Source organism: Schistocerca nitens, chromosome 2 (genome assembly GCF_023898315.1).
Source record: "Schistocerca nitens isolate TAMUIC-IGC-003100 chromosome 2, iqSchNite1.1, whole genome shotgun sequence".
Lineage (NCBI taxonomy): Eukaryota > Metazoa > Arthropoda > Insecta > Orthoptera > Acrididae > Schistocerca > Schistocerca nitens.
Window position 1 is genome coordinate 953,845,584 of NC_064615.1, and position 12,635 is coordinate 953,858,218.

General features: G+C 43.6%; 1 protein-coding gene and 1 non-coding gene across 4 annotated transcripts in view; both read left to right on the forward strand.

Moving 5' to 3' along the window:
• The window catches only part of LOC126237277 (dual 3',5'-cyclic-AMP and -GMP phosphodiesterase 11-like), a 359,136-nt gene that overhangs the window by 277,087 nt on the left and 69,414 nt on the right, over nucleotides 1-12,635 (forward strand). The gene's annotated exons all lie outside the window — the stretch shown is intronic.
• Nucleotides 3,731-3,814, forward strand: Trnap-ugg (transfer RNA proline (anticodon UGG)). Its single transcript has one exon. It is a non-coding gene; the product is annotated as a tRNA-Pro (tRNA).

Sequence of the window (12,635 nt, forward strand, 5' to 3'; positions counted from 1 at the left end):
AGTTCGACCACTAAAGTGACTCTTACCACTAGAGTGTGACTCTAACTTTCGTTGTTTCCGGATTGAGAATAGATCTTAGAAATCTAACTTAATTTCACTAGCCTTACTTCCTAGCCTTCCTTCCTTCCTAGATCCTGAAAAGTTTATGACCTAGTCAAAAGTAATACGCTGTGGCTAATATTTGAAAACTACCTAGCTCAAAATAATTTAGTCAATTAAATAAAAATAAGTTGCCAGTTGGATCACCACAAATATAGAGAAACGATAGAAATTAATTAGGAATGTAGGTAAGGATGCAATCTATCAAGACTATAACTTATTTTGTGATTCCCGTCAGAGAGGTCACAGTTCGTAGTAATTGACACCGAGTAAAACAGAAGTGATTTGTGGCGTTCCCCAAGGTAATGTTATAGGCCCTCTGCTGTTCCTTATGTATATAAACGACTTAGGAGACAATCTGAGTAGCCGTCTTAGGTTGTTTGCAGATGATCCTGTCGTTTATCGTGTAGTAAAGTCATCGTAGGATGAAAACCAATTGCAAAGCGGTCAAGGTAAGATGTCTATATGGGGCGAAAATTGGCAATTGGCTCTAAATAATGAAAACTGCGAGGTCATCCACATGAGTGCTAAAAGGAATCTGTTAAACTCCTGTTACACTATAAGTCAGTCAAATGTAAAGGCCGTAAATTCAACTTAATACGTAACAATTACAATACGAACACTTAAATTGGAAAGAACACACAGAAAATGTTGTGGGAAAGGCAAATCAAAGACCGCGTTTTATTAGCATGACACTTAGAAAAGGTAACAGATCTACTAAAGAGACTGCCTACACTACGCTTGTCCGTCCTAGTTTAGAGTACAGTTGTGCGGTGTTGGATCCTTACCAGATAGGATTAACGGAGTACATCGAGAAAGTTCAAAGAAGGGCAGCACGTTTTGTATTATTGTGAAATACGGGAGAGAGTGACAGTGACATGATACAGAATTTGGGGTGGAATCATTAAAACAGAGGCGTTTTTCGTTGCGGAGGAATCTTCTCACGAAATTTCAATTACCAACTTTCTCCTCCGAATGCGAAAATATTTTGTTGACACCGTCTACTTAGAGAGAAATGATCATCATAATAAAATAAGGGAAGTCAGAACTCGCACGGAAAGATGTAGGTGTTCGTTTTTTCCACGCACTGTTCGAGATTGGAATAACAGAGAATTATTTTGAAAGTGATTCGATGAACCCTCTGCTGTTCACTTAAGTGTGATTTGCAGATGTAGATGTATTTTGTATATGGATCATATAATCCAGGAATGGAAAGAAACAACCCATATATAGTGCAAATATTAACAAGAACACATTGCTGTGAAGGTTGTTATTTGGAGAGAACTAGGTACAAATGTCTGAAAGCGGAGATGATTTACGATGATCTATATATAAACTTCTATACATTGTATGAAAGTGCAGTGAGAAATTTTCGGAAACTTCAACAAAGGTAGTCGCTTTAAGTGGGAAAAATCTTTAAAGGGTAAAAATTTCAGTCAGTAACAAATTACTAAAAATAAGAGTAAAAACTAGAAAGCTTATAAAACAGTGCGTGTAAAAGAAACTGTAAATGGTGTACAAAAATGCCATTCTAGTCTAGCGGAGGATAAGTTGTCACGTGAAGTGCTCCAGTACCAAGGCAAGAAAGAAAAGGTGTAGGACCCATATTGTTGATAGACAGTTCATTTGGGTAGTAGCAGTGTCTAATACTGATTTCGGGTGGTTGTGGTGGTGGTGGTGGTGGTGGTAACAATCCTTCCTTCCGTATGAAATACATGAACCACCGAAGCTCGTGATGGAATTACTTCGCAAACCTTTGTATAACTTTCCCTTCACCTATCACATTTAAAAACGACTCCACTGAACGTTTTTGCTCATAGCAGCTTTGTGACTGTTCGTGTGCTGTACAGATTGACTTTCGTAGTTCCTTAATGAACCAATCATGCGTTCTCTTTCCAGAATGTGATTTCGATTTACCTAACACACGGTAGACTCTTCACAGTTTAGTGGACGTAGAGCTGGACACGATGTTCTAAATGACATCACCGCCTTCGAATATTTATATTTTGGTGCATGCTGGTTACGTTCCTATTACATAACAGTATTCTGTTACATGACCGATTCGTGAGAGTATACCGGGGATCCATTAGCGGTAATTATAATGTTATTTTAACATAGTGTCTTACTTTACAGAGGAATAGAAGGGAACACTGCAAGTAAGTTAGGGGAGGCCCACTTTAGTTCTAAGAGAAGTTGCGGCACGATGGAGTTTACAATGCATTGCCAATATTTTTGAAAAGTGATGTAAAAAGTAAATGGGCTGTGAGTCCAAGAATCCCACAAATTCTGCTTGTTATCTTAAAAACAAAGTTAACCTTTAGCTTTCGAAATCTGCTAGAGCAGTTCGTGTGTACGATATAGAAAATATGAAGACGTGTAGTAAAATGTAGCGGAGATAAGTGTTTCACTCTTAGGAATACATACATAATGCAGGTCAGTCTGAGAGTCAGCATCGTTATTAGTTAAATTACAGCGTAGCGTGCTACGAAATCAGCCGTGGCGAGAAGAAAGCCCCGTACGTCGTGTGGCGTAAGTAACGCTGACGTAGCTCTGTTTGTGGCTTTCGGCGGCTTATTGCATCAGTTCCGGATAAACTACAAAATGTCATTACGCTGGGCACGCAGGCCAGCGGCATGTAATTATTGCCGACTGGCAACATTGTTCAGCAGTGACGTAATTGCCTTTCGCGATACGAGTGATGGTGTAGCTAATGAATTGCGTTATGTTTGTAATCAACAAAAATAGGATACAAGGCTTCGTTCGCGTATCGTTCAACACGTTAGTTGCACACATCTCCCTCCCCCATCCCGCCCTCTCCGTGTCCACTACTTCCTCTCCCTGCCTCTCTATCCACGTTATCCTCCCACCTCCATTTGCCCATATCTTCCTCCTCCTCACTCTGTCCATCTCATCTGCCCCCTCTCTCCGACCATATCTTCCTCCCCCTGTCCATATCCTCATCCCTCCCTTCCTCCCCCTCTCTCTGTCATCTCTTTCTGCCCTATTCCTTTTTCACCTGCCCACTCCCTCTCTACACCTTCCAGCTGTCACGTGCATCTCCCACTCCACTCTCCCCCCCTCTCTGTCGTTCTCCACCAACCCCTCTCTTTGAACATTTCCTCTTCCCCTCCACCTCTATCCAACACCTTCCATCTCTCTGTCTGTCCCCTCCTCATATCTATCTCCATCTGTCTATCACCTCCTTTCTCCCTCTCTCTGTCTGCCCATCTCCTCTTCCCCCTTCCTCTGTATACCTCATGCTCTCCTCATCTCTAATTTTCCATCTCCCTTCTCTCTGCTTAGCTGTGCACCAATCCTTCTTCCTCCACTCTCCCTATTGTCCATCCTCTCCAGACCCCCCTCTCTTTCTGTCCTCATGTCTGCTCATCTCTTCCACCTCCTACTCCTCCTTTCCCTACCTGTCCATCACCGCCTGCCTGCTATCCATATCCTCACAGCACATGTGCCCATCTCTTCCACCCCCTATTTTGCTGCCCCCTCCGCCTCTCCACCCTCATATCCTAATGTTCTCCCTCCTACTTCCCTCAGTCCATTTCACATCCACCCCCCTACATCTGCCGTCTACCACTCTCCTCTCCCATCTCTCTGCCCATCTCCTCCTCTGACGACGGCCTGGGTGGCCGAGTGGTTCTAGGCGCTACAGTCTGGAACCGAGCGACCGCTACGGTCGCAGGTTCGAATCCTGCCTCGGGCATAGTTGTGTGTGATGTCCTTAGGTTAGTTAGGTTTAAGCAGTTCTAAGTTCTAGGGGACTGATGACCTTAGAAGTTGTCCCATAGTGCTCAGAGCCATTTGAACCATTTTTTTTCCTCCTCTGACCCTCTCTGTCCTCCTCCCTCTCTCCCTGTCCATCTCTTCTTCCTCCCCCTGTCCGTACATATCGTTGTGCCCTTATACCTGTCCATCTTCTCCCACTCTCTTTGTCCCTGCCCTCTTTTCCCAGCGACAGTAGAGGCGCGATGCGTCGATCTTCAGGTTCGTTCTCAGCCTCGCTGGCCGACACGTTCACATTATTTTCTGTTTTGTAGTCTTGAACTGCTGGTAACGGCGGCGATCTTGAAACAGCCCATGAACTATGTCGTTTTCCGTAACGATCAGGCCGTAATAAGGAGAGGTAGATGGCGATATTTCGGTACACAAGTTGGGCTCGTTCCTTGCATGGGATATCCCGATAGAGAAACTGCCCTGGTTCTCCTCTGCATCGTGTCCCCCGTCATGAGAGCTTAAAAAAAAACCTCCAGGACGCCAGACTCGCCATCTTTATCCCTCGCTTCGTAAGCCGGCTCTCCAGTATTGGATAATGAAAATTCGTCGCAAAATATGCGTCAGCTTTCCTATCTACAGTTATTTCCGCGAGGACACCAATTTAAAATTCCTGTGGTCTCCTGTATGAATTAAACTACTTGGAAAAGTTTGATAAAAAATAACTCATAGGTTTGGAACATATCGTTTGTTATTTCTAGTTGAATTACACTTCCTTAGAATTCACTCGATACATATGACCTGTATCACCCCTCATCATGGCTATATTTATGTGCTCATTACATCCCAAATGTCTCTGGACATGAACTCACAGATTCTCGCTGGTCTTATGGTTGGGTAGAGCTTTTTTCTCTATTTTCGCAGCTTATGTTGAGGATCGGATACAAGCAGTTGCGCCATGCGATAAACATCTTCAAAATCCTACTGCTTTTCATTGCAATTTTCTAACGATATTGCCTTCTGTACAGAACCTTCTTCACTGTGAACAGTTTCAGGGAGCAAATTTCTTCTCTACCAGCACTTTTAAATCTAATAGTGAACAGTAACGGTTCACGCTGTCCTTGCGAAAATCTGCCTGCTATATTAAGAGAACTTGCATTCTAAGAAGACTGTCTTACCATTCTGCTGCTACCGCCATATGTCTTGCGTAGGAATCGTCTGAATGAGATGAACGAGAGAGATCAGAGTGCGTACAGAACTAAGTAGATAGTAATTTTTCCTTTGCTCAGTAGCAAAAGACATGGAAAAAATGCCTAAAAATTGGTACTAAGTATTTCCCGCGACGCACTGTGGACTATATACTGGGTGTTACAGGACGATACCGACAGACTTCATGGTGCTGTAGAGGGTGTCTAGAGGAGCAAATAGAGAATTGGAACGTGTGTCTGGAAACGTCATCCAACGACGCTACAGAACGTGTAAGTTATAGGCGTCGGCGCCTGCCTCTAGGCAACCCCTTCGGCAGGAAACGTGGCTTTGTACGCTGACGGGCCGTAGGCCGAACGTCTCGCAATGTTGATTGTTATTCAGTGATCGCAGCTGATGCCACGATCTCCAGTGGAGAAGATGGAGCTAGCTGCTGCGTAGAAAGGCCTCGGTGTATGACAGTTTAGGGCACAGTTTTATTTTTCAGGGTGTATAGGACCCGGGACAACCGGGAAATCCGGGAAAAACCCGGGAATTTTTTCATCCGGGACAAAACCGGGAAAAACCCGGGAATTTTTCAGAATTCCGGGAATTTTTCATTGTTTTAGCTTTCAGTTAAATTTTTGTAATACTGCTACTGGAGAATGATACTGCAGCAATAAAATATAAACGAGAGGGGAAAAAAATAAAACTTTAGTGGCAAAGAAAATGTGCAATTTACAATAACAAAACACCGTGCACGGATAAGTGTCTGCAAATAGCAAAAATATGTCAAAGGCCGTAGGGCGCAGACTGTAATTCTTCTTAACAATAAACTGCTTGCTATGAGCATGACGTCACAACTATTCACATTAGGTTCGTTGGACCAGTTGCCAGCGGTCTGTTTCGCAAGCGCATTTGACTCGCGTATAAGCAGTACCTTCTCCCGCTTCCCGCTACTTTAAGTTTGGCTGTTAGCTGTATCGGCAGTAGCAGCAAGCAGCCAGATGCAAACGCGAAAAATTTTTCTCGCGCGCCCTAGCTGCCAGATTCGCGCTTGCGCAGAGTTGTCTGAGTTGTAGTGGGGAGGGGGCTACTCTCCACGTGACCCGTGTTTACGTTAAGTGATTTCGTTGCTTCTCTTGGTGTACAGCTCCCACGTCAAATGAAAACAAAACGGATTACTGTGGCCGAGAGCTATCAAGTGAATTAAAATACATTCACATAATTACGGAGGGCAAAAATATATTATTAATTTCAGTTTTCCGATTTTGTTTTATTTCCAAGTTAGTAGCAGTCAAGCATTAATCGCCTTGCAGAACAATGAAGTTATTTTTGCAAGTTTGCTAAAGAAATTTGGATATATTAATCTTTCCGCTGAGGCAGTCATTTTATTTGAAACGAAGTGTTTCATTCTACAGTATTGGCTAGTTCCAACTGTTCGCTGAATTTCAAGTGCACGTTATCATCTGCCATGTATGGCATTATGCCATAATAAAGAACCAAAAATGAGATCTTACGATTACTGGTACTCCAAGAAAATTTACATCCCAAAAACCACACTGAAAAGCTTAATATCAGATGGGACCTACTTCATTGTGAATCTGGAAAAAGCCAATTTGCGCTTCAAGCCGAATTATGCATTTTAGTATGGTTTACGGAATTCCGATGCTCTTTGGAGTATCCTCTGATGCCCTGTTTCTTTTGTGGTGTAATGTAAGCTCTCTTAGTGCTTCATACACACGAACATGCGGGCTTCCTACACCACTGCAGTTGCACACGTACAATAATGCGTTTTCTGGCGCTCTCTGGCAACTGGTAAATCGAACCTATTTCTAACAGTCTCCGGATAGTATTGCGAACGGTGGTTAGAAAAGCGTTACTTTCAAAGTAAATTTCTTTTTACGCAAGATGAATTATTTTACGTGTGAGAAAGTGGGATGGATATCTAAATCACAGAGCGTTCGAAACGGAACAGTTTGAGGACCAGCCACTTACAAGAATTTATGTCATAATTTTAAATTTACTGGCACATTTGTGTGATGTATCTTAAAGTACAACACACGCAAAAAAGATCAATGTTACATTTGAAAGCTTAGCTTTTATTGTAGATATACGGTACTGTGTACATTAATGTAAGCCGTTAACTTTTCCTCTTGTGTGTTCGCGCTATGTAAGCAGTGATCTTGCTATTGGCTGACTATAACACCTGTCCTATGTTCTGAATAGCTGCTGTCATCGGCTGGCGAGATCTCGTGGCTTGAGATATGACTGGCTTACAAAAGAACATGGCAACCTCGGTTTCAACGCTCCGGAAACTAACGCGCTGTGTTTGGTGCAATTCGAATTTATACTTTCGTAATACGAAAATATGCAGCGTATATGTTGCTACAAATCAAAGGTCTTTCCAAAACTTCTCTCCTTTTTTTTTTAATTAAAAGTCTCTCCAAAACTTCTCTGCCCCGTCTTTTCTTTTTTTTCCCGGGAAGTTCTACGCAATTGTATAAAAAGTTAACCATTCAAAATATTGATAAGTTTTACAGTTCCGAGGAAAAATCTACGGAAAACCTACTGTCACTTCGCAGAGAAGAAGTGCGTTTTCGCCCGGGAAAAAGCATATTTTTGAAACGGGATATCCGGGAGAAATCCGCGAATAATCCGGGAATTTTTTTTTCCTTGTCCCCGTATACACCCTGTTTTTCTCCTGTGTGCCGAAAAGTAATGAATATTTTAGAAGATTTCAGGCGAAAAATAAACTGCAGATGGGAAGCCTTGTCCGAAACAAACATCCTCCGAGGAATCACAGCGTAGTACTCATACGACGTAAGTGCTGTCTGCGGAGCTGCTAGCTCCATCTTCTCACTGGCGATCGTTGGAACAAGTCGCAATCGCTGGATAACAAATAACACTGCTCCGCCTACGGTCTGTCAGCGTTTTAAGTCAAGTTTGCTGCCAAAAGGGTGGCATAGTGCCAGACGCTGGCGCCTACAACTTCCATTGTCGTTTCCGGACACGAGTTCCTGTCCTTGACTTCTTCCTCAAGACACCCTCTACAACTATTCAAAGTCTGTCGTAACATTTATGGAACACCGTGTATAATATACTATAATTGGATGCAGATATCACATTCGCTTGAGGTACTCGGAAGCCGCTTCAGTTCCTCACGATGTTTCATCATTCCGAAAGACGTACTTGTAATCTTTGTTTGCTTAGGTGTATTCAGTTCAGTCGCAGTTTTTCTCTGTACCTTAAACTCATGCTTTGTTTACTAGCAGACTGCGAAGACTTTTAGAAAGTCTAGGCACACAACGTCAGTGTGGCTTCTCTGGAACGAACAGAACGAGTTTCGATTCACGTGATCAGCTTTTACAGAATATGTGTTGATTCCTGCATGGACGTTTGTCAGTCTCCATTTTATGCGGAGTGGTAGCTGTGGGCAGCCAGCTGATGACGTCCAACCGCACGCAGCACCCCGTCCCGAATGTGTTTATTTCCGGGCGCTGCTGACGCGCGAAGTTCCGCAGATGAGCTGTTAGCACAGTTCGCCACTAATTACGGAAACAAAGCGCTCCCGGGACCCATGGGGCGCGCGAGCTGCTGTCGACCGACGAATATTTAGACGGACGCAATTGCGTTTGGCAGGCCCGGGCCAGACCAGAACATTGGCGCTAACTGCGTTAGGGCCGCACCGCCGTGACGTCAGCGTCGAGTGCCGGCGATTTGGCTGCGGCGACTGTGGGTGCAGCTGCGGCTTGCTGCAGTTTCCGCTCTCAAACAGGTTGCTGCGTCTGACTGAAACAGTGTGCCCGACGGAACATTTAGCGAGCAGGCGTTATGGAAAGCTACGATTTCTAGCGCGGCCAATGACGTGATGCAAATATGATTCATTATGCCAGGCAAACAGTTGCACCTCCACTTACTCGAGTGTCGGCTGTGCTCTTAACTGGCAGTATAACTTCTAACTTTTTACTCCTTTCTGTTTTCTTCTGTTACCAGGGTGATCTGATGGGACCCGCACGCACGATTTCCTCTCCTGTGCCAATTTCTTCATCTCATAGTAGCACTTACACCCTACTTTCTCAGTTTTGAACGAGAGGCGTTCAATAAGTAATGCAACACATTTTTTGTGTCGGCCAATTTTGGTAGGAAAAACGTAGATTTTTTTGTGGGACATCATGGAATATTCCCGCTTCAGCCTGTGTAGTTTCGTGAAGTTCCGATAGGGTCGGAGGTTATGTAGTCTTCAAAATGGTGTATGTAATGGAGGTGCGTTCCAGCATCGCAGATATTTATAGGCGCTTGCACAATGTCTATGAAGACCTGATACTGAACAAAACTACGCTGAGTCGTTGGACGAGGCTTCTGTCATAATCGGAAGAAGGTCGCCAAATCTGTCCGATCTCCCGCGACCCAGCCGGCTGCATATAGCTGTGTCTCCTACAGTGTTGGAACGTGTGGACACTCTCATTCGAGGTGACAGACAGACCACAAACACCTCGCTGCAGAACTGGCCTCACGAAAGTCTGCGCGCCCGGGAGGAGCTCACAAATCTTTATTGGACTGTTCTTCGTCATACGTCCTACAGCTCGGATCTCGCGCCTTTCGACTTCCATCTGACTGACCCACTGATGGATCCACTTCGCGGGAAGCTGTACGTGGATGATGGGGAGGTTTTTGATGCAACACGACGTTGCCTCCGACGTCGACCAGTATAGTGGTACCATGTGGGCATACGAGTTCATGCCCTCGCAGTAAAGTAGCGTAACGCCGTCGCACTGGACGGAGATTATGTTCAAACTAGGCTTTTGTAGCCAGGGGAATAATATTGTGTGGAATCCTGAATAAAACCAATCTGCTTTCATAAAAAAGTAACTTAGATTACTTACTGAATGCCTCTCGTATACAAAGCAAGAGGACTGCGTGTTATCAACGAATATTTTTCGTTCAGAGCACAAATTTCTAGCAGTGGAGACATAAAGGACAATAATATCCGAAAATAGTTCAACAGCGATCCGTTTGACCCGATATTTGAACTGCTAATTGACGGAGATACAATGAATAAACTGTGTTCGCTAGAGGACGAGAGTAAATACGATGCAATTGAGGAACCCGTTATCACGCACACTGAGGCACTGAAATGTGTGATCTGTTGTTCGAGTATGAAGGACAAAATTCGTGTGACTATGTCGATGTTTCGGTTCTCCGTAGAATGAGAGACCTCTTCAGGGAAAAAGTGAACGAAAAACGGAAACAGAAGAACGATTATTTGCCGCAAGTCAACTGAAAGCAAATGACACGAAATACGAGTGAATAAGTTTTCTGTTGCCGACGAGTAAGGAGTAAGTAATGCAGTGGGCTTCCAAACGTGACATATAGCATGTTTGGAAGTACAGTAAATAGCAATTTTCCGTAATAACATTTTTTTTTAGTATTCGTGTTTTTCGGTTATCTGTACCGTCTCGGGTCTTCACTAACCCTGCTAATCAGGGCCTTGGCGTATTTTCACCACAAATTTTGCCTTCTGCGCTCCCCCCCCCCCCCCCCCCCTCCCACCTCTAGTTCCAAGAAAGTTATTTCCTCGCGTCTTTAAAGTTTCAAAAAATGGCTCTGAGCACTATGGGACTCAACTGCTGTGGTTATCAGTCCCCTAGAACTTAGAACTACTTAAACCTAACTAACCTAAGGACATCACACACATCCATGCCCGAGGCAGGATTCGAACCTGCGACCGTAGCAGTCGCACGGTTCCGGACTCCGCGCCTAGAACCGCGAGACCACCGCGGCCGGCCTTTAAAGTTTCAGCTTCGAGTCCTACGGTGGTGCACTTGACATGAGTAGTCACCATATTACCCAGTAATTTTGTTGTCAACATTACAACGGAAATAATTTATTTTTGCGACATACCCGCGAACAGTCTCATGCCTATGTTATCAGTAACCGACATATTACACGTTACAAAGCCACACCAACTTTGTAACATACTACAAATAGCAGTGGAAACGTCTGCGTAATGAGCTATGCCAACGATCTATCAACTTTCGCCCTAAAACTTCATCTTACAGAATAAACTGTACTGTGCATAAACGTTCAAACTCTTCGTAAAAGAAAGAAAATCAGAGTTCACTAGACTGCCAGTGAAGACTTTGATAAATGCTCATAACTCAGTCGGAACAAGGATCGTCTACTCTTGTTGCAAGTTTAATATATAGTCATAACATTAATTGATTTCTGCATCAGTGCTTTTCAGGACGTGATACGGTTTGCTAGAACCACAGATAAACCAACTTCGACAGAAGTATATTATATTGAGAGATACAGAAGTTATATTTACAATTATGAAGTTGATGTTACCTATAGATTCATGTAAGAAACCTACTGCCATTTAAATACTGATTTTACACCTTTTGGGTGGGGAGACTTACCATTATTAAGGACACCAATTTATATTATCTATCATTCAGTGTTACAGTATTCAGTTCTTCACTTGAAAAAGCGTCACACTGTTAAATGATACATTTACGTCGCCTCTGTATGTTATAAATTTAGCATTGGACCTGTGTGAGTGGTAGTAAATTTGTGAGGCGTTTCCTGTTTTCAGGGCTGATAATTAATTGTACAATGTGGTACAATTTTTTTCTAACTTGCTTGATTTAACATCCGCAAGTATCATTAAGAAACTACCACAGATCTTTTCGACCGTTCTCATTGTCTTGTCTCAAAATTATTTTTGACCCTGTGAAGCCAGCTGTAAAATTAATTAAAATAAAGGTTTTTTTCGCAGCAGTGTGATTACAGCTGCTGCTCGGAAATACGGGCAACGAATGCGTACATCAGCAGAAGGACGTGATGGGATGCCAACGTGCAGAACACGTTCCTCGCTGGTACGTCCTTCCATTTCAGTAATAGCTCTCGCGCTCAGTTTACACACCGGCTGACGTCTGCGATAACAGCTAAAACTAATTAAATGGTGGTTCCCGGGGGTGTTTCGACCGATGGCGGCCGTTACTCGGATCTCGCACGACTTACGTCTGTGTTTGTAGTTGGCCTGCCAGCGTTATCCCAGCACCGTCTATGGCTGGCGCAGACGTTCAAGAAGTCCACTTATAAGATGTTTCGCGTTGCATTTAAATATTTTATTTTCAGGATAAATTTATCAACACTGCCATCTCCACAGTGACGCACTAGATTCGTTTATAATGTATTCTGATGAAATCGGGAGAAAACCTGTTCATGTGGTTAAAAAAAGCGTTCACATTGCAGTGTTATTCGATATGGAGATGGCTGGGGTGAATCTCTCCTGGGAAATACATTGCAATCGCCATTATTTATCTGTTACATGGAGGACTGGTGAGGATGCACTGTTACTAATCGCAAAGGTGTACATCAATTTCCTGATGAAATTCCTAACCTTTGCTCAGGGCCTGTGAGAGTCCTTAGGCGGACATGACGCTCGGGTTCACGATTTCATGTCTTTCGTGAGGTATAAATTATTCACTGATTGCGGAATTCGCCTTCAACCATTGCATTTCTTTGTTCATAGTTAGCATACGACACAGCTCAGACGCGGGCATCGCCCCTTCACTGCTATGTATACGTTACGGTTAGGCACCATGAAATGTTAATCTCGA